This window comes from Sparus aurata, chromosome 2, assembly GCF_900880675.1.
Source record: "Sparus aurata chromosome 2, fSpaAur1.1, whole genome shotgun sequence".
Classification (NCBI taxonomy): domain Eukaryota; kingdom Metazoa; phylum Chordata; class Actinopteri; order Spariformes; family Sparidae; genus Sparus; species Sparus aurata.
The window spans coordinates 29463551-29482124 of record NC_044188.1 but is presented as its reverse complement, the minus strand read 5'-3'; the positions used below and the strand labels follow the sequence as shown (position 1 = coordinate 29482124).

At 40.6% G+C, this 18574-nt stretch overlaps 1 protein-coding gene across 1 annotated transcript in view; it reads right to left on the bottom strand.

Moving 5' to 3' along the window:
- The window catches only part of LOC115573647 (solute carrier family 12 member 9), a 70937-nt gene that overhangs the window by 39989 nt on the left and 12374 nt on the right, over positions 1 to 18574 (bottom strand). The gene's annotated exons all lie outside the window — the stretch shown is intronic.

The following is an 18574-nucleotide window of genomic DNA, read 5'->3' as shown; positions in this document are numbered from 1 at the left end:
CCTATGTTGGCAGATATGCACAAAGTAGTTGTGGAGCAGTAATTGCAACCGTAGTAGTATTTGACTTTAATTTGTCTTAATTCCAAGGTCAAGAATAACCTTTCATTCTTAACTTTTAAGGCAACACAGAGAGGAAATCAATTTGATGATGTGAGTCCACATGTCATCAACTGACTTAATTCCTTCTGCGGATGAAGATCATTTGATACAGTCTTAAGATCCAGAAAAAGCTGCTAGTTATTCTAATACATCCCGGTGAAAACATAAATGGCTGCACCAAATTTCTCGCCAATCCATCCAACTGTCACAATATTTTACTAAAAAAAAAATAACAAATGTCAACCTCATGATGACCGAAGAAAAAAGTTTCATGTCATCACCAAAGTCTGAGGGATTCATTCTACAGGGACCATAAATATCTGTACTAACTACAACTAACTTGTTTGGCAAACCATCAAAAAGTTGTTGCGATATTTCGGATTGGACCACAGTGGTGGACTGACCACCTAGAAACACACTGCCATCTCTACAGCCATGATTAAAAATTCATTCTGGCCTCTAAATTGTTACTGAATTGTTATACTCACACTTTACTTATATTTTCATACCTAAGAATAGATGACAGTGTCTGTCTCATAAATCAAGTAGAGGTAGAGCTCTCATCAGAGGGCAAAAGAACAGCTTCCATTATATTTGACAATATTAATTTGTGGAGGGTACTTTAACTTTCAGGACCTGCTGTTTGTTACTATAGGATGGCAACACTGATAAAGTGAATAAAGAATGGCACAAATAAAGCCAAAACCTTACATCTACTACTTCCACATACCACAGCATTGCAGAGGAGACAATCGCCTCTAGAGCCATACACAGATAAACTCTAAATTCTATTACATTCATATCAGGACATCAAAATCAAGTGGTCTGGGGAGGTTGTGTGTCATTTCAAACTCATTTGTTCTGGGTGGGGGGGGGTGTCCAATGAAAAAGAACAAGATTGAAGAGGAAGTGATGATTACTCTGCCAAGCGTGCCTAATGATGAGATCCTGGAATAAGGACTCACTCCAGCGGGGAGGTACGTGTTTGGTGTGTGCTCAGGAGATGCTGCACTAGACACCGAGAAAGAGAGATCAGAGAGTACGAAAAAACCCACAGCAGGGTCTGCGTGATTGCGACCTGCCCCCCACCTCGTTTCAATACAACACAGCAAGAGAGAGGAGAATTAGAGTGCAAAGTGTTTCTCTCTCTCCCTTGATCATCTCAGTCTCTCTTTGTTTCACTACACACCCACCACACAATCCATCTATTCCCCTCCCTCATCACCTCCATCTCCTTCATCATGATGTTTTTAAAACCACTCAAGGGTTTTTTTCATAGTTTTCTGTCTCACTTCTCCCCCACTCACTTCATTTCTACTAGTGTCACTGGCCATTCTCTCTCTCGCTCCCTCTCTCCATCTCTCCATTCATTTCTCTCTCTGTCTTTATTTCTCTTGTAATTAAGAGTCTCGCCACGTTTTCTTTCAGGTCCAGTGATTTTAATACTTATTATCATGGCCCTGTTAAGTATTGTTCACTCCATCCAAAGATCTGAGAACACTATTATTTCACAAGGAGCCCGAGAGGCAGGCAGCATGCACGCACGCACACGCACTCGCGCACGCACGCATGTGCACACACACACACACACTCACACACAAGTTTGCATTAACACAAATCAAATAAACAAAGGTTCTTGGAGAAGTTAACATCACCCTAGAAATTAGGAAATGCCAACTACTTTATTTATTTGGCATGACTGTGTGTGTGTGCACGTGTGTTTTGTGTGTGTGTGAATGTGTGTGTATGTGTGTGTATGTGAGACGAGGGCGCTGCAGTAAAGTTTATGAACCATTGCTTTAATCAGACTCACTGACATATTCACAACACCGAAAAAAAAACTGTTGAGGGGTCTCATACACAGGAACACATTTGGACTAGAGTCTCAGTATGTTTTGTTGCATAAAAAAGAGAATTGTCCTAAAAAAACAAGCCAAAAAAAAGGTGCTAAGCATGATGAGGAATTAAAAGTTGTGTGTGAGAGGTGAGTGATGATGTGGGTCAAAAATTATAGGCTGATTATTAATTTCTCTGATGTGCAGCAGAAACTAAATAAATCTTGAAAAGCTTGACATTTCCAAACTGGCTCTCAAAAACAAAGCCGCTGCAAACGCGGTGACAGTGATGACAAATGGTGGGTGTATTTATGTGTGGGTGTGTGTCTGTATGCGTGTGTGAGAGCGAGAGAGAGAGGGAGGTTGTTGTTCATGTGTTGGGTCATGATAGAAGGAACAACTATATGTATTCGGTGTTTTATCATTTCTTCCAATGCTATGTATTCATTGCCAAGGGAATACTGCTCATATGTGACACTCTCTGCACATTTGTGTGTTTGTGTGTGTGCGTCTGTGTGCGTGCGTGTGTGTGTGTGAGTGTGTGGGCCCTGGATAGTAATTATTGATCAGATCATCCAGCTGAAATGAGCTCTGCCATCCAAATAAAGAGGGGAACAAAAGCGCGAGGGAGCGAGTGACAGATTAAAGGAGCTCGTTTAGAGACGAGGAGGAAACAAAGCTAAAAGGACTAAAAAGAGCCCGCAGAGATCGTTCGGCCGATTGTTCTCGCTCCTCTCGGCCCACTCCATCCTTTAGCTCATTTGTTTATCACGTTTATTCATGCCCTCATTTGTGCATTCATGCGTATTCATCTTTTAATCCATCATTTCATGTGTTTGTGCTTCTGATAATTCTCCAGCGCTTCCGTTGAACATTATGGATTAATTATCCTCGACGTTTTTTAAATGGGGGGGTGTGTGTGTGTGTGTGTGTGTGTGTGTGTGTGTGTGTGTGTGTTGAGGTGTACGGTATAATAACATAGGTGTGAGAATTCTCACCACAAACATGGTCGCCTCAGCTCTCAGAGGGCGAGGTCAGTCCTCATCAGCACTAACGTAACGATTGTGTATCATCTAATTTAATGATCCTGAGAAAAAAAGGTTTAAGTCGGATCACAGTTATTGAGATGGCCCTGAATTATGGCTAACATCACCGCTATGCTCAATACGCCATTATGTGACCATTTGTGTCTCTGCAACATGAACCTGATGGCCTTGTTAGTCAATACTGTGACTCTCTGTACAATTCAAAGGTTATTCCCTCTTATGAGTCTCTCCATCAACATGACAAGGACATCATTTATATATCATCACATTTTTCTTTTGTTTGTCCTTCTTCCAACTATCACAAACAGGGATCCGTGGACACAGAACAGGTGTTTTTTTTTTAAAGTAATGCCAACTACAGTCAATGAGTCTGCTCTTGTAATCAAATGGCTCAGCTGCCCCAAAATATGGATTTCTCCTGGAGCTGCAATTATCAAAATGAACAGTGAATTTAATTATTTTTTATAACGTAAAAAGGGTCACTTTGTACTGACAAACCTGAAAGGCTGAAAATTACTGGCCAGTTTTGTACTTCTGTGGTGCTTTTCGCCCATTTTAGATCAATGTTTCGGATTCAAGCCCAAATGCAGTCAGACATCTATAAGCTTAAGAGGCAACGGTAAAAGGAGAGGATTTTCATTTGCCAGGTGGATATAAAAGCAACACCAAATTAATGCTGATGTTGCTTTGCATGTGCTTGATGTGTAAATAGGCAATTGTTCGCTAACACACTCACCATAACAAACCAAAAATTAGGTAATCTTTGAAAAGTAGCCAGGAAATGAATTGAATGCAAAGATTCCATCAAATGGTAGTCAGTGACATCAAGGGAGAGGCTATTAGTAAAGGAAAGAAAGACAATTTAATTTAATAGGACAGTGGAGATTGTTGAAACCTTTGCAGTGACTTTTTTAGTTACACCTAGCACTGATGTGGGGGATCTTCGCACGAAACACTTTCCATAATATTAATACAACACCCAAGTCAGTATTGCTTTCAGGTACGCTGCTTCTGCCCTTTATCCTCTATCATCTGCATAGGGACAGGGACAGGGACAGGGAATTGCTGGTAAACTCAGAAAACCAAACTCAAATGGCCACACAGTTTGTATTAAGCAGGAAAGTCTTGATACTTTCTCTTATTTCCCTGTGTTGTTTATAGGCCTACATCTGTCATTATATCATTTGTAATAAAACAAATGCTACAATCATTATATCTCATCCATTTCTACACAGGCAGATTTTAAACCACAAACCTCTGAAACCATTTAATGGACCCAACCCGAGATAACCCTGATAACATCGCTAAAACATCCTCATGGTTACTTTTTAAAACTTTGTAAACAAACATTCAAAACGCTGGAATAATCTAACAGGTTTGTACTCCTCTGGGAAAAAAAAAAAAACTTTTATGTCTAAAATGGGAGAAGTGGCCCTTTACAGACCTTTATAAAGGTCAAAATGATTCACATGATTGTTGAATCTATTTTTTTTTTTTCCATGTGTCTTAAATGAAAAAAGACACTATGTCCTCTTTGTAAAAGTGCACCTGTGTTTCAATTTGAATTGAAAGTGTCAGATATAAGTATTAAGGAAACACATGACATGAAAAGGTGACGATTTAATGGTTCAATTTTCCACCATCCCAGTGGGGAAAAAAACAGAGAACTCTTTCTTCCAGCAGAGCCAGTGTCAAAATTTTCAGAGCACACTTCAAAAAGTCTCAACACTGACAGCCTGGACATGTGGATGTCATTTCACAAAAGACCTGTGTTACCTTTACAGAATCCGTGTCTGGCCCAGTGTGTTTTGAATAAGCTCGGGCCTCTTAGAGACGATTGATTCGACTGTACAGCAACAAATGCACCGGCACAGAACTACAACCTTTTACTGGTAAGATTTAGTGTCGGTATTTAGCCCCACTTCACCTTGACCTTGGAGGTACCTGGTGTGTAGCTATGGTACACAAGGGGCGAGGAGAAGATAAAGACATATAAAGAAGCAGCAGAAGGAAAAGGAAAGTAAAAGGGAGGCAGAGAGGGGTTGTAAGAGCCAGAGAGAGAGAGAGGGAGAGGGAGAGTTAAGTGCTCTCAGGGGAGCAGACTGTGGTTAAGGATTATTAAATGGGATCAATAACTAACAAGGCCTCTGTGAACGCATGCACGAACGCGCACACACACACACACTTCCGCCCTTCCTCCTTCCCTCTCCTCCCTCGCTTGTTTTCTACCCGCCTTCCCTTCTCTCCCAACTCTTCACATGTACTCTGCAGAGTTTCTGGGCCCAGTCTCATATTCAAAAATGTTTATCACAGTATTTTCCAGATATTGTCATCTTGTTTAACAGCTGCTCTCAATTTCCCTGTATCCAATTTTCTTCCACTCCATTCAGTCACTCTTTGCGCCAATTTCCAGACACTTTTTTGTATTACACCATCATTTACCCACAATGCTTGTAACAGGGGATAGACTGAAGCGGGACAGCAATATCGACAGGCTTTTTTTTCCTGATATTTAGGGTCAATCAGTTCAGTTGATCATTTCAATACAAATCGTCTGCCTGGAAAACCTTGGTGCCACTCCCTGATAGCAGTGGCTACCCAAGCATGACACTGTGCCCTCCCACATCTTAAACTGCTGAGGAATGTCCGGGAACACGACAAGGAGCACAAGACGTCGCCCTGGCCTTCAAATGTCCCAGATTCCGATCAGAACAAGCATCGGTGGAACATCCATGAACGAGTCTGATCCAAGACAACCCCACTGTGCATCAGACCTGGCTCTGACCCATTGAGGCATGACAACTGGACCTCTGGGGTTTTCCTGTGGTGTCAGCCACCAGCGCACTGGCAGCAGATCCTTTGAGCACTTTAAGTTGAAAGGTGGGGCCTTGATGGATTGGACTAGTTAGGGCAGATCCCAAACATCAATCGGACTGGGATCTGTGTAAATTGGAGATCGTTGTCATAATCTTGACAATGAATATGACCATGACCTCAGGCCACTGATGAGCAGTTTTTGTGGTGTGGCAGGGTTCAGTGTTCTGCTGGTGCTGCCACGGCCATTTGGGAGGGCTGTTCCCATGACGGGGTGTGCCCGGTCCGCAAAGGTATTCGGTGGGTGACTCCTGTCATCCACTTCCACATGTGTGACAGGACCCAATGTTTCCCAGCAGCACATCGCATTATAATGAGATGACTAATGTTATTCACTTAAAGTGGTCAGCCACAGCAATTTAGCCACTGACAGGTTAAGTCTCTAGTGACATGCCAAACACAGGCATAAAGACACTCATCTATTTCATGGGAGCAGCGTTTTTTTAAATCCAAATGAGATCAACAGTTAGCATTAAAACAAATAGGCTTACTGATTGATGAATGTACCAGAGCTCTATTTTTTTTACATGGAAAAGTTTAATGGCATATTTAGCTAATGTTGTGCATTAGAGTGCTTGCATTGTGTCTCATCGGCTTATTGGCTTAAATTTATCTTGTGGCGAGATTCTTTTTGTCAGCAAATGTTTCCAAGGTTAAAATTGAACTTTAAATCTTAATTTAATCATCATTCCGCTGTGAATGTCATTAAGGGTTCAAATTACAATGGCAAAACCTGTAATTGTCATCTATATTGGACCGTGGATAGTTAACCCAAGAAATATGTTTAATTTCTGTCTAAAGACAGGTGAAAGAAACCCTGAACGAGAGATTACAGAAGACCACATGTGACATCAGGACTTCTGCTCTTTGCTCACTAATGCTTGTGTGGAATCGGATCAAAATGTTAAAGTAGCACTTCTTATATCCGACAGGTGAGGTATTCATCAATTATAATAAAGTACCTCATATCTTTCATGGACTACACAAAGCACCTGCCAGCCCATTTAAATTTTTTTAAAAAGCCTGACATCTAAACAGCTGCCACCCTCCTTCTCTCTTCTCTCCTGCTGTTGCTCTCCATCCCTGCATTTCTCCCTTCAATCCCAGCAGCTTTTAATACAGACTGGACATGCTGTTAAAGACTTGGCCTGTACTGCCACCATTGTTACCCCCACCATCCTCAAAAACAAACAGAGGGAGAGAGAGGCAGCGAAAGTGAGTGGAATCTCTGCAGTGGAGAGATACGGGGTGAGTAACAAAAGGAGGCAACATGGCCGTGTGGATGGATGGATGAATGATAGACACGGAGAGGAGGTAGAAAGGAGAAAGGTAAGCCAGGAATGCTGCTGTGGGGTGATAGTGCCAAGACGCAAAAAGAAGGTAGAGGAGAAAAGGAAGGAGTGAGGGTGAGGGGAGAAGGGATGCTGGACTTGTTGCCTTACAATGGCCAGAGTCTGGACAAGGAGGAGCAGAAAGCCTGAGAATGAAAAGAAGTGATGAACAAGAGTGTGTGGTCAGGCACAAGGGTCCTGAATCTTTTCTGCCAAAAAAGCAAGAAAGAATGAGCCACGAAGTTCACTGGCTACATAAAAACCATGTTCATGCTTACTCTGCCTTCGCATCTCCAAAAACAAGAAGTGACACGAGGAGTATGACTGTCCTTACGGTGGTCTCTAATGGTTTAATATACCAGAGTCCGTTTCTTTGACTCATCCCAGGACAAGCCTAAAACAAATGAGGAGTGTGAAATGCACGTTTTTGCTGAGTGAAAGCAAATAAGTGAGGAGAGTCCAGGAAATAACTCATATGATATAGATCCTGCACCTATCTCATCAAAAAACCCCAGCTTGTTTTTTTACACATAAGTTTTTGAAACAAAAAGGGATATATCATGTTAATTTGTGAGCTGTAGGTTTGGTAGCAGGCCAGCTGTTACCACAGGTTTTACAGTACCTTCATTTTTAGCATACAGACATGAGAGTGAAAGGACGGATTCTCTCATTTAACACTCGGCAGAAAGCAAAAAGGCGTATTTCCCAAAATGTCAAACTATTCATTTAACCAGATGGGGAGCACCGGCCTCGACTGGCACCACACAGGTCCCCTCTATAAAGATACAAGTAAAATATTTAATAATAAAGCTCAACATGCTTTAGTTGATTGTGCACTTAAGCAGTGCATACTTCTGTAACAAATTTGCCAGAAGCCATCAATACGCTTTTGGTGTCTGGAGATTGTTTGCACATGTCTTTTACTTTGTTTGACTAAGCAGTCCACTAAGGCACAATTAGCTGCTCTGTTTTAACAACGTTAGGCTGAAAAAACGTACATGCAGGCTGAAATTCATCTGTGCTGTTCCATCAGGAGATGCAGTGACTTAAACCAGCAGTGTGTAAGAAAGAGTATAAATAATACATGTAACTCATTCAGCAATGAGCGGACAAAAAGTCTGCAAGCTGCTAGGCTAATTTATGCAATGTAAAGTTCCATAGGCTTAAGTTAATAATTGGGACTAATGGTGACTAATAATGTCTCTTAGACACTTGTTGAGCTTTATTTTTACCTTCTGTTAAACGTTCTCGTTGTTCAGCCATGTTTAATTTGTGTTAGTGGAGCCAACTGAAAGTACACTTTACTGCACCTAAATGGTTAAAATTATGCACTGTTTATTTTTGTGTTGTTTATTTCTTTTATGGCTAAAAGCAGAAAATAACGGGGTGGCTGCCTTTTCTGACTGATTGTGATAAATTGGCAGATGAAATCGACTCATGTGGATCGCAGGCCCCTGAATTTAATCAAATCGAAATCGTACGGACTTTATAATATCGGCAAACATTGCACCTTTTCCAAATAATCAATATCATATCTTGATGACGATGGTGATTGGTACAATTAACAATCACTTCTATAAACTATAAACTGTGACCAAGAATCTTTAATCCCTTTTCAGATTGGTAAAGAGGTAAAGGTTGTTGAGTCATTCAAAAAACTTCAGAGTTCTGAGGAAGATCCAGCAGACAGAGGGGGCTAAAGCAGCTGAAAGAGTAAAAAGTGAATAAAAGTTAGTGATTGAAAGGCAACCAGAGTAGGGTGGGGAAAAGGACAAAATATAGAAAAATAAAACAGGAATTAAAATAGACAGTGTGTGGGTGACAAGACAAGAGACATGGCATAGATGTATAGAATATTTTTGGGGAGAATGGAGAGACGAAAGAAAAGTGCTGTGATGAAAAACAGGGGCTTTTCTGGAAAAGTGAGAGGAATTAGATGCAGTGTGTGTGTGTGAAGGGGGTGAGCAGAAGTGAGATGAGAGACAGAGGCACTTCGGGGGGTGCGGATTGCACACACATTGACGAGGCTGCATGTCAGAGATAGCACAACAAAAGGAGGCCCAGCAGATTCAAATTAATATAATTATCAAGTCCGTTATTAATACAAAAGCTTTCTATAGCATGGGGCGGATTAGCCCACGGGTCACAGACACACAGTGCTGTGGAAGCACATGTGTGCATGGTATGAGCAACCGCTCTCGCTCTCTCACACACACATACACACACACACACACAAAATGCAGTCAATCAAGCCAAGACAAAACTCCCCCGCACACGCGAAACAAGTTAGCTTATATTCAGGCATGAAACCAGTAATTAAAGAACAAAAAATTATAGAACAACAGAATGAGTCCTCATGCTAACACTGTTAACATTTAAATTCAAAGTCCACACACACACACACACACACACACACACACACACACACACACACACACACACTATCAAAAGAGCTTGATAAAGTAGGGACAGGGCAATCTGTCATGGTTGGCTAGCTGGTCACATGAGGTTAATAGATTCCCCCTCTATCTCACATCCCCTCAGCCTTCATCGCCATCATCAGCGGCCCTCTCGCCATAGTGGCATATCATCAGCGATAATCTCAAAAAGAGACAAAATATGGGGTCGCTCTATTAACAGTGACCTGGAAACCAGTCGCACGGCTTTCACATCCAAATGACCTTAATTTTCTTTGCAGCGCTAATAGCTGTGAAGCAGAAAATGTGCTCATACGGCTGTTAAAAACAAAAAACACACACACTCAGTCGTGTCAGTGCATCTGCATAGTCAATCACACAGTCACACCGCTGTGAAGTGGGTGTAAAATCCAAATAGAAGTTGAATTTTGTAGCTGGAATGATTCTGAAAACAGATTTAAATTAGGCAAGAAGTGTGTATTTGTATGCCTAAAATGCTGGGAAATTCTGTGACTCACAAAAAAAATTAAAAAAAATAAATAAGAAATCACCAAACAAAGCCATCAGCCAATGGTTCTCCAGGAACACTATGAGCAATGAGACAAGCCACATACAGGGTATAATGGAGGAGCAATAGCTGTTGAGGTATGTGGTGTGACAGGTCATGTTAAAACTCATGTTAAAACTAAGTCTGAACTGGCTGATGCTTTCGGCCCAGGGTTAAACAACCCTTATACCTCGTAATAATGAGCACTCACCGACATCCCTCCTGTGTACCAAACTAACAGCATCAGAGTGTAGAAACACACACCCTCACACATACACAAACAGACACACACACACAAACACACACACAGAGGTAGGCGGTTATAAAGATGCACATATCGTGCCTCGGAAATTATTTTCAACGGCCGCTCTTTCGTTTTCCTGACATTCACTTTTAAATATGATCTTAACTACTTTGCCTTTTAAAGCTATGATGCAGAACTACAATTTGCAGAAGGTAGCAATTTAGAAGAACTTGTGTAAAGGTTAGTTTGTCACTCTAAGTCGTCTGTGTTAAAGGAGCATAGCTGGTTGGTAAGAGAGCATGACTGCCACCCCTTGGAAAAGACAAGCAACTGCAACAGATACTGAATTTTCCTTGAGCTTTTATCTACAAACTACCAGTGGAAACCCGCTTTTAAATTCTTCAGCACACATAGAACCAGTTGTGATGAAGCATGTCACCAAACAGCATTAGTATCATACTAAACACATTCTGTCGCATGATTGCTGCCTTTTAATCTTCAAATTCATTGTAACCATTTAATGAAGAATTTACAAAGAGTATGGACAGTTAATTAATGGTTTCGAACACACTATGATCAAACTGTAAGCAGATATAAACACATTTTTCATGTTTACATAAAGATATTTCAGACTGATTTTCAAAAAATCCTCAGTATGTGATGCATGTTGCACTAATAATGAATAAAATCAGTAAATCAATGTCACTTCAATTCTATTTTTTTTTTTTTTTTAGGGCATTTTAATGTAATTTGTATTCCTCTTATTTCCATTTGTTAACAACACCTTCTGTGAAGCCGCAAGAATAAATAATTTTTCATGACTATGAAATAATAAGCATAATTATTATTTCATGGTCATAATTATGTTCATTATGCTAATTATATCTAGTGAAGTATAAAAGTGCGGCACAAAGAGGTGGTATCTAGACTGTGAATTAGTCATGGGTGTGTTTTGGGCAGAACATAAATCAAACCAATCCGAGTGTCGTCTCCCATTCCCTTTAAGAGCCAGGTGCACCAGGGCCTGACACATACTAACCGATGGCACTCGTCTTCATTTAGGGAAAGGTATGTGATCCTCGGCTGCTGGAGCCTCTGCCGCATTTCACAGTCATCTGTCCCATCAACAACTCTGTTTGACTGCATGTGAGAAAATAAACTGATATCTAACTGAGAGGAGGAGGAGCGCTGCTACAAGTCCCTCTGTGTGTGTGGATCTCAGTCTGTGGATCAGGCGGGATAGATCATCCTAATCAATAATGGTGGGGTGAGAAATTGAAATACTTCTTTAATGAGGACAATATTAATGACATTACCTGAAGTGATCCTCCAGCAGCAGAAATGATATACTGTAGGTATCTCAACATTAACATGCGCTTTTGCCCACGAGAAACTGCTGATAAACTTCTTTGATTCATTCAAAACTCCTGACTCGTTTCTTTTGGAGAGTTTATAACTACAGCTTACAGTTTGCTGATTAAATGTGGCACGATATTTGTTACCCTGACAAGACTGCGTTCAGGGAAATATTTAAAATAACTGAAAGCAGCCTCTCAAATCATAAATCAGAATGATGTGAACCTGCCTGTGTAAGCATGACACTTGCACTGTGCACTGTGAATGACTTGAACATACATATAAAAATGAACACTTTTAACACAACGCAACAAAACACATTGTAAGTTTGTGATCATGTATGAATCATCTATATTTAAATATGATTACAGCTATGTTTGACTGTGTTGACAGTCATTCATTATCTGTTTATAGACTAGTCTGAGTGCTTGATAGGAGGTTGTGGCAAAGGGGTGGGGTCATGTCCAAGGGGCCTGGGGTTTTGCCCTCTTTCCAGTGAGAAGTGGAGGCTTTGTTAGAAAAAGTTGCCGAGTATTTTTGAATGTGTTTTCCCATTCTGTATAGAAATTGTTTTTCTCACTGTGTTTTGTCATGATTTCTTCCAGGACTATTTACCCTTTAAATCTTTTAAGTGTACTTCTTGTAGCATCACCTTGGACAAAAGCAACAGCTATATGATTTTAATGTTATGTGTGAAAAAAGAAAAAATTCTAACAGGAATGTAGGAAACTATAAGACACTGTAATAATGGTACTTAAAGTGGCAACAGACAGTTTTCCCCCCTAAGCGCAAGTTTATTCAATAATTTAGCCTTTAATAGAAATGGATCGCCAGTTTCTTTTCCCTGGGTGACTGTGTGCCAAATGGCAGACAAAAGTTTAACATAATTCAGCACTATGTGCTTAAGGCTTCGACTCAATTGCCAATAGCGCTCTAGAAAAAAGCAGTGCCCACCCCTGATCTAGCCATTACATTGTGCCATCCACACATACTTCGTAATGATACGTGGAGGAAGAAAACTTGTCTACTGCGGGTTTAAAGAAGTTTTTGAGAAATGATGAATTTATGCTGTTGGGATGTGTGTGTGTGTATGTGTGTCTTCTTGCATGATGGTGCAAAAGTCAGTGCCCCACATGGGGGAAAAGTCAGGGAAAAGTTAAACACAACCCTGCATAATAATGAACACATAAAATATCCTTTTACAACTACATTATAATGTGTTGTAAACAATATAAATGCTACATAAGGGTTGTTGCAGTTAAAGGTTATGATATACTGCCATCATCACAGTTACCCTCGAGTCTCGTCTCAGTTGTGACGGTCTCCCTGATATGTAGTATGGTGGCGCAACAACAAGACGACTGAATTTAACTGGAGCAGTCATATTTTAATTCATGATAATTTGCTAAGCCTGTCTGTGTGAGTGCTTTAATGACAAGAAACCTGCCGGTGTGACAGTGTGTATTATTTGGTTCTGGCATGAGATGAATGTTCAATGATTCTTCGCCCTCTTGGTTTTAGTTTCTCTTAATGCTGATCACCTATGTTTTTAAAAATCAGACAACACATAGTGATTCCATTTGTATACAGATATCTCAGGGTGATTTCCACAAAATGCTTTTCTTTGAATTGGTATGTGCTCTTGTACTTATAATGTATGAGCAAAATATTAATTTCTCAAACAATTTGCACTTGGTGAATGGATGTTTCTTATTCCTGCGCTATGATAAATATTAGCCTTCCTTTAATTTCATTACAGAAAAATCAATAAAGTTTTATGATGCACTTTTGGTATTGTTGGTAATATGTTTTCGAGGAGTGAGTCGACTTAATGTAGCAGAAACGCTGGTGAATGAAAATTTTTTTCTGCAAGCAGAAGATGAAATATCCTGCAGGACACGGCTTACAAGCAGGTAATGCTTAGAAGCTCCTACATCCTCCATTTGAAAATGAAAGGCTGGATATTAAGATAAATTGTTCACCGGTGGGACCTGTCACTGTCACTACTGGCCCACTTGTCATCTCCGGATAGCGGCTGCTGGCCAGTCAATAGGGGCATGCTTATGAGTTAAGTATGGTGACTTTTGCCTCTCTCCACTATCGGCCCATTGTGTTCATCTGGGGAAGTGAAAGCAGTAAATTCCAACCACTGAGTTTTTATTAAATGGAGAGATTCATTTACGCAACATGGGAAATTCTACATAATTTCCTATAAGCAAGACGAGAAACTACTACATCAAAGTAAGTGGTTAAAGTTTAAGTGACTATCCTTTCTTTTTCTTTTCAGACATCTGGCCTACATGAGGATGAACAGAAACAAGTTCATAATTAGGAAACACCCTGTAAGAGACTATTCTCCTTCTGAGAAATGATCGGGCAATTTCTCCAGCGAGATAGCGCTCAGTATCAGCTGGATTCCAGTAAGATTCAAAGACTCCAAGCTAACTGAAGATAAGGCAGATTGTGACAGTAAAACAGGATTTCACATCACATGTTTCACTCTTCTGTGTTTCATAATTAGCAGCTGCCAGCTCTGAGGAACTTGGTGATTCACTTTCAACCACATACCTCTCTTCCTTTTTACTAATCTGTCCATTGATATGAATCTGTAAAATGTCCTGTCTAAAGTAATCAAGTCATATGACCAGATTTCCACATAATGCAGTGTTGCATAAGCTCTCTCTGTCTCTCACACACACATATGCACACCGTGTGGTATGTTGTTGCCACTTCTGGTTATATAGATGCGGAACAAAACAAATCTCCACTGATAAAGTTGAAGGAGATCTTCATCTAATTGGAACAGCACAGGCCTAGGCATGCAGTCTACATAAGTGTATCATGTGTCTAGACAGTGTCTAGATCCAGCCACAGTTCACACCAAGCAACACGGTGTCAATCAGTTGTCTCGTGTGACCACTAGAGAGCAAAGTCCACTAACCTGCTCCCATTTCATTTTATCGGTGGGAAAACTGTGACTGCTGCCAAACATAAAACAAAACACAAACACACACACACACACACACACACTTCCTCTCAGGCACACTGCTAGAGGAGGACCTGCAATGGTTCTGTGATACCTCGGTTCAAAGATCCAATTCTGAATAGTCTGACACCAAATGAATTGGGGGTGCATTTAGACAAGACTACATACTGTATATACTGTCTGAACCCTGTCCACCCACAGCCCTGTCAGGTGACCTGGATCACACTCACACCCGTCATGTAAACCTACATGGGCCTATGTGTTAATTTGAGTTGATTTTAAACTAGACATTATGCAACCTTTAATTAAATAAGAGTTTGGTTTGGTCAAGTCTGCATTTGTTCTACCTTCACCTTGGATAGGTGGCAGCAGGAGGCTTTCTAACATTTATCCATGACTTTTTGCTAACCTCTGCAACAGTTTAATACTTTTCGCTCACTATTTCAACCAATAATCCATGAATGATCTACTATTTATCCATTACTTGTAACTTTTTCATATTTCTATTTCACTATCTGTTTTAACAATTTCTCCAATACTTATACTTTAAATACTATTTAAACCATTTTCTTTTAGCCATCTATTTCATTATCATTAATGTAGTCGTTAATGTAGTTCAGCTATGTATCTGTCAATTTAGTTAACTGTCAACATCTCTGCTTGATTGCTAGATTTCACAGTTTCCTTACTTGCAACACATAGTGATCAGGTGTTACAAGTGACTCAGTATATGGAAATGTTTTTCTGAACATATTTTCTATTTTTCAAATTAGTTGAGCTAACCTGCAACAGTTAGCCACTGGTCACCGCCAAAGCAGCCTACTTTCTGAGGCAGAAATACTTTGCCTACTAGTTGGGGACCGCTGCTATATGTGTTCACGTTAACACACACACACACACACACACACACACACACACACACACACACACACACACACACACACACACACGTCATGTGAGGGATCGTTGTGGCCTCTTTGTTGGGTCATGTGAGCAGGGGCTCAGTGCTGACTTGGTCCCTCCCTCTTGCTATTATTGATGACCAAATAACTATGAATCTGATATTTTTTGCAAGGGAAACTATATCAAATATCTACAATAGATGAACAATTATTGAAGCATATACTAACCAAAAGTATATGTAATATGTGTGATTCTATGCAGAAAGAGTTAGAGTACTGCAGAGGTGGAGCAAGTGTGTTAAGAAACTGTCTCTTATGAGTGTGCGGGGTAGGTGCACGCAGAGAGGATGGTGCAGCAGGATAAATGATGGCCGTATTGATCTCCAATGCTCTTTTATAGCCCCGTCATGTCAGTTTAGCACCTTGGCAACACTGGCTTTAGAGCTACATCAATACTGAACTCTGGCACATAGAGAGACAGATTGAGAGAGGGAGAGGGACAACAACAGAAAAAAAAAAGAAGTAAACACCTAGTGCAACATCAAGGTTAAGACTTTCCAGTCTACCTTTAAGAGTGAAGTGAAGAGCGGACACAGATGCCAGAAATACCCATGTGTCCATGAGAGATTGTTTGCTGCATGCTAACACTTCATTAAATATTTCACCACACTGGTATCTTAAGGCTTGTGGATTACACTGTTTCTATGGACACCTTGATATGATCCGACATGTTTTTCTTTGCCAAGACTCATTGAAAATCTTTACATTTAGCATCCTCTGAACAAATACTTTGTTGGGAAACAATCACCTATTCAGTGCTTACACAAATTATTTGTGTAAGCACTAAATTATATCCTACCACTCAACTTTCTCAAATTCCCTGTTCTGTGTGCTCTGTACACTTGCTTCACCTGACGTAGTGTTACAATGTGCATGAATCTCAGCCAGTCAGAGAATTGGAGAAGCTCACTTTAACTGACTGTTTTGTTTTTTATCTTATCTTTATCAGTAACCAGGGAAGTAATGGACATTTAGCTTTATGAAAAATAATTGCAAGCATGAAACATTGTTGAATATAGACTGATCCAGCCAGTTTTCAGTGTTCCTCACGTGGGCATTTTTTGCTGCAACTACTCATTTTAATAATTTAAAAGCACTATTATTTGCATTAGGAGTGCATTATACAGTAAAAACTAAATGGGCTTAAATGGAGTCATATTGGCCATTCTTGCACAAAGTCACCAAGTACTGTGTTTCCATTATTTTGTCCACTTTCTTTCAAGCACACTGCAGTTGTTCAAATTGATTATCTGACACCTGGTGTTGGATAACATTCACTCGGAATAGATGGTTTTGAAATTGGCCTCCTCTGACGCTCCAGCTCTGTCTGGTGAAGCGGAAAATGAACCCTGTCTGCATTATCTGATAGCCGCTGTGTATTGGATTTCATCTGCTATATCTATTACTACAGCACCACACTTGTACTCTTATCAACCCAGAGGTTTAATTACCTTGTTGGGTCTGTGTGGATTAATGTTCAATTATGGCTCGTTTCACTGCTTTTTGTTTGCTTGTAGATGTAAATGACAGAACTGAATGTGTTTTATACTGAAATACTATGAACCCAAGACAATTATATAAAAATGTGAACATTTACAAGTCTGAGTCTGAGTGTGGACATTTGGACTGTGCTCTTCATTCATTTCCTGAAAGCTTGCCCGACCTTAACCCAAGTCTTTTCACTAAAATGTTACGGTGTTCAGGACCTTTTCCCCTGTGACACAAACCCACAAGTCAAATTGAAATGTTGCAGTGTCCCATTCCTATTCAAATCATGTTAGCCTCCTGCAGCTTCTTCTCACTCAAACACTTAACAGATGACACCAATTAAGCCAGTGAGGGTTCAGGGGTTAAGGCCTTAGGGTGACATTTGAATAATGCCTTAAGGTCTGGAAACGCCAAACTGACATAAAAGGAGTAGCTGCATCAAAGTCCTACTGTTGGTCTCCTCATGTTTCTATAGCTGGCAGCCAACATTCTTGTAAGTTCCTGCTAAACTCTCTTTAGATATACAATCCGTTGTTACGATTTAGCAGTAATTTTTTAAACCATTCTCACTTATATCGCTGCTTCCGATCAAGATTAGCGACAGGCTTGAGGGGCTTTCCCTTTGTTTTTCCGTTTCGTTTTCGTGCAGTGATCCGCCTTCTGAATAGATCCAGAGTGATTCCTCACATGCTGAATCAGACAAAAGGCCATCAACAAGGGATGTCCAGTACCAATTGTGCATGTCAAACTTGCAGCAACTAGAGCGACCAACACTCACTGACTGTCCTGACAATGCCCAAAGTACTAAAGATGGCAGGTCCTCCAATGGTCACTGGAGGCTGGCTCCAAAGGTGAGCTGGTGGACCAGTGATTGGAAGGTCGCTGGTTCGAATCCCAGCTCCCCGGAACTAAGCTACATGTCGAAGTATCCTTGAGCAAGATACTGAATCCCAAAATTGCTCCTGATGTGCAGTTGGCACCCTGTGTGGCAGCCTCTGCCATCAGTAAGCGCCTCATTAATTAGGGTGTACCCTGGCCTTCGCCCATCGAGTAACTGGATTTGGCCCCAGTAACCCCGCAACCCCCTTGAAAAAGGGGTGATAAAGCGGTAACATCCCCGCGACCCTGACGGAAAAAGCGGAAAGAAAACGGAACGGAACGGAACAGCATGGTGTAAAAAACAGTTTGGTCCGTACACCGAATTTATCCCCTCATGCCTCATGAATTGCACAGCAACATTTTTATATATCTCACTTGTTAATTTAATTTTAAGGCGTAAACGCAAAAGCCCCAAGCTGTCTGCTCAGCTTCACCTCAGATAATTGCAGTCACTAAGCTGTACTTGTTGTGATGATGCCTTTTGGAGGATTTTAATTCAGATATCTGACA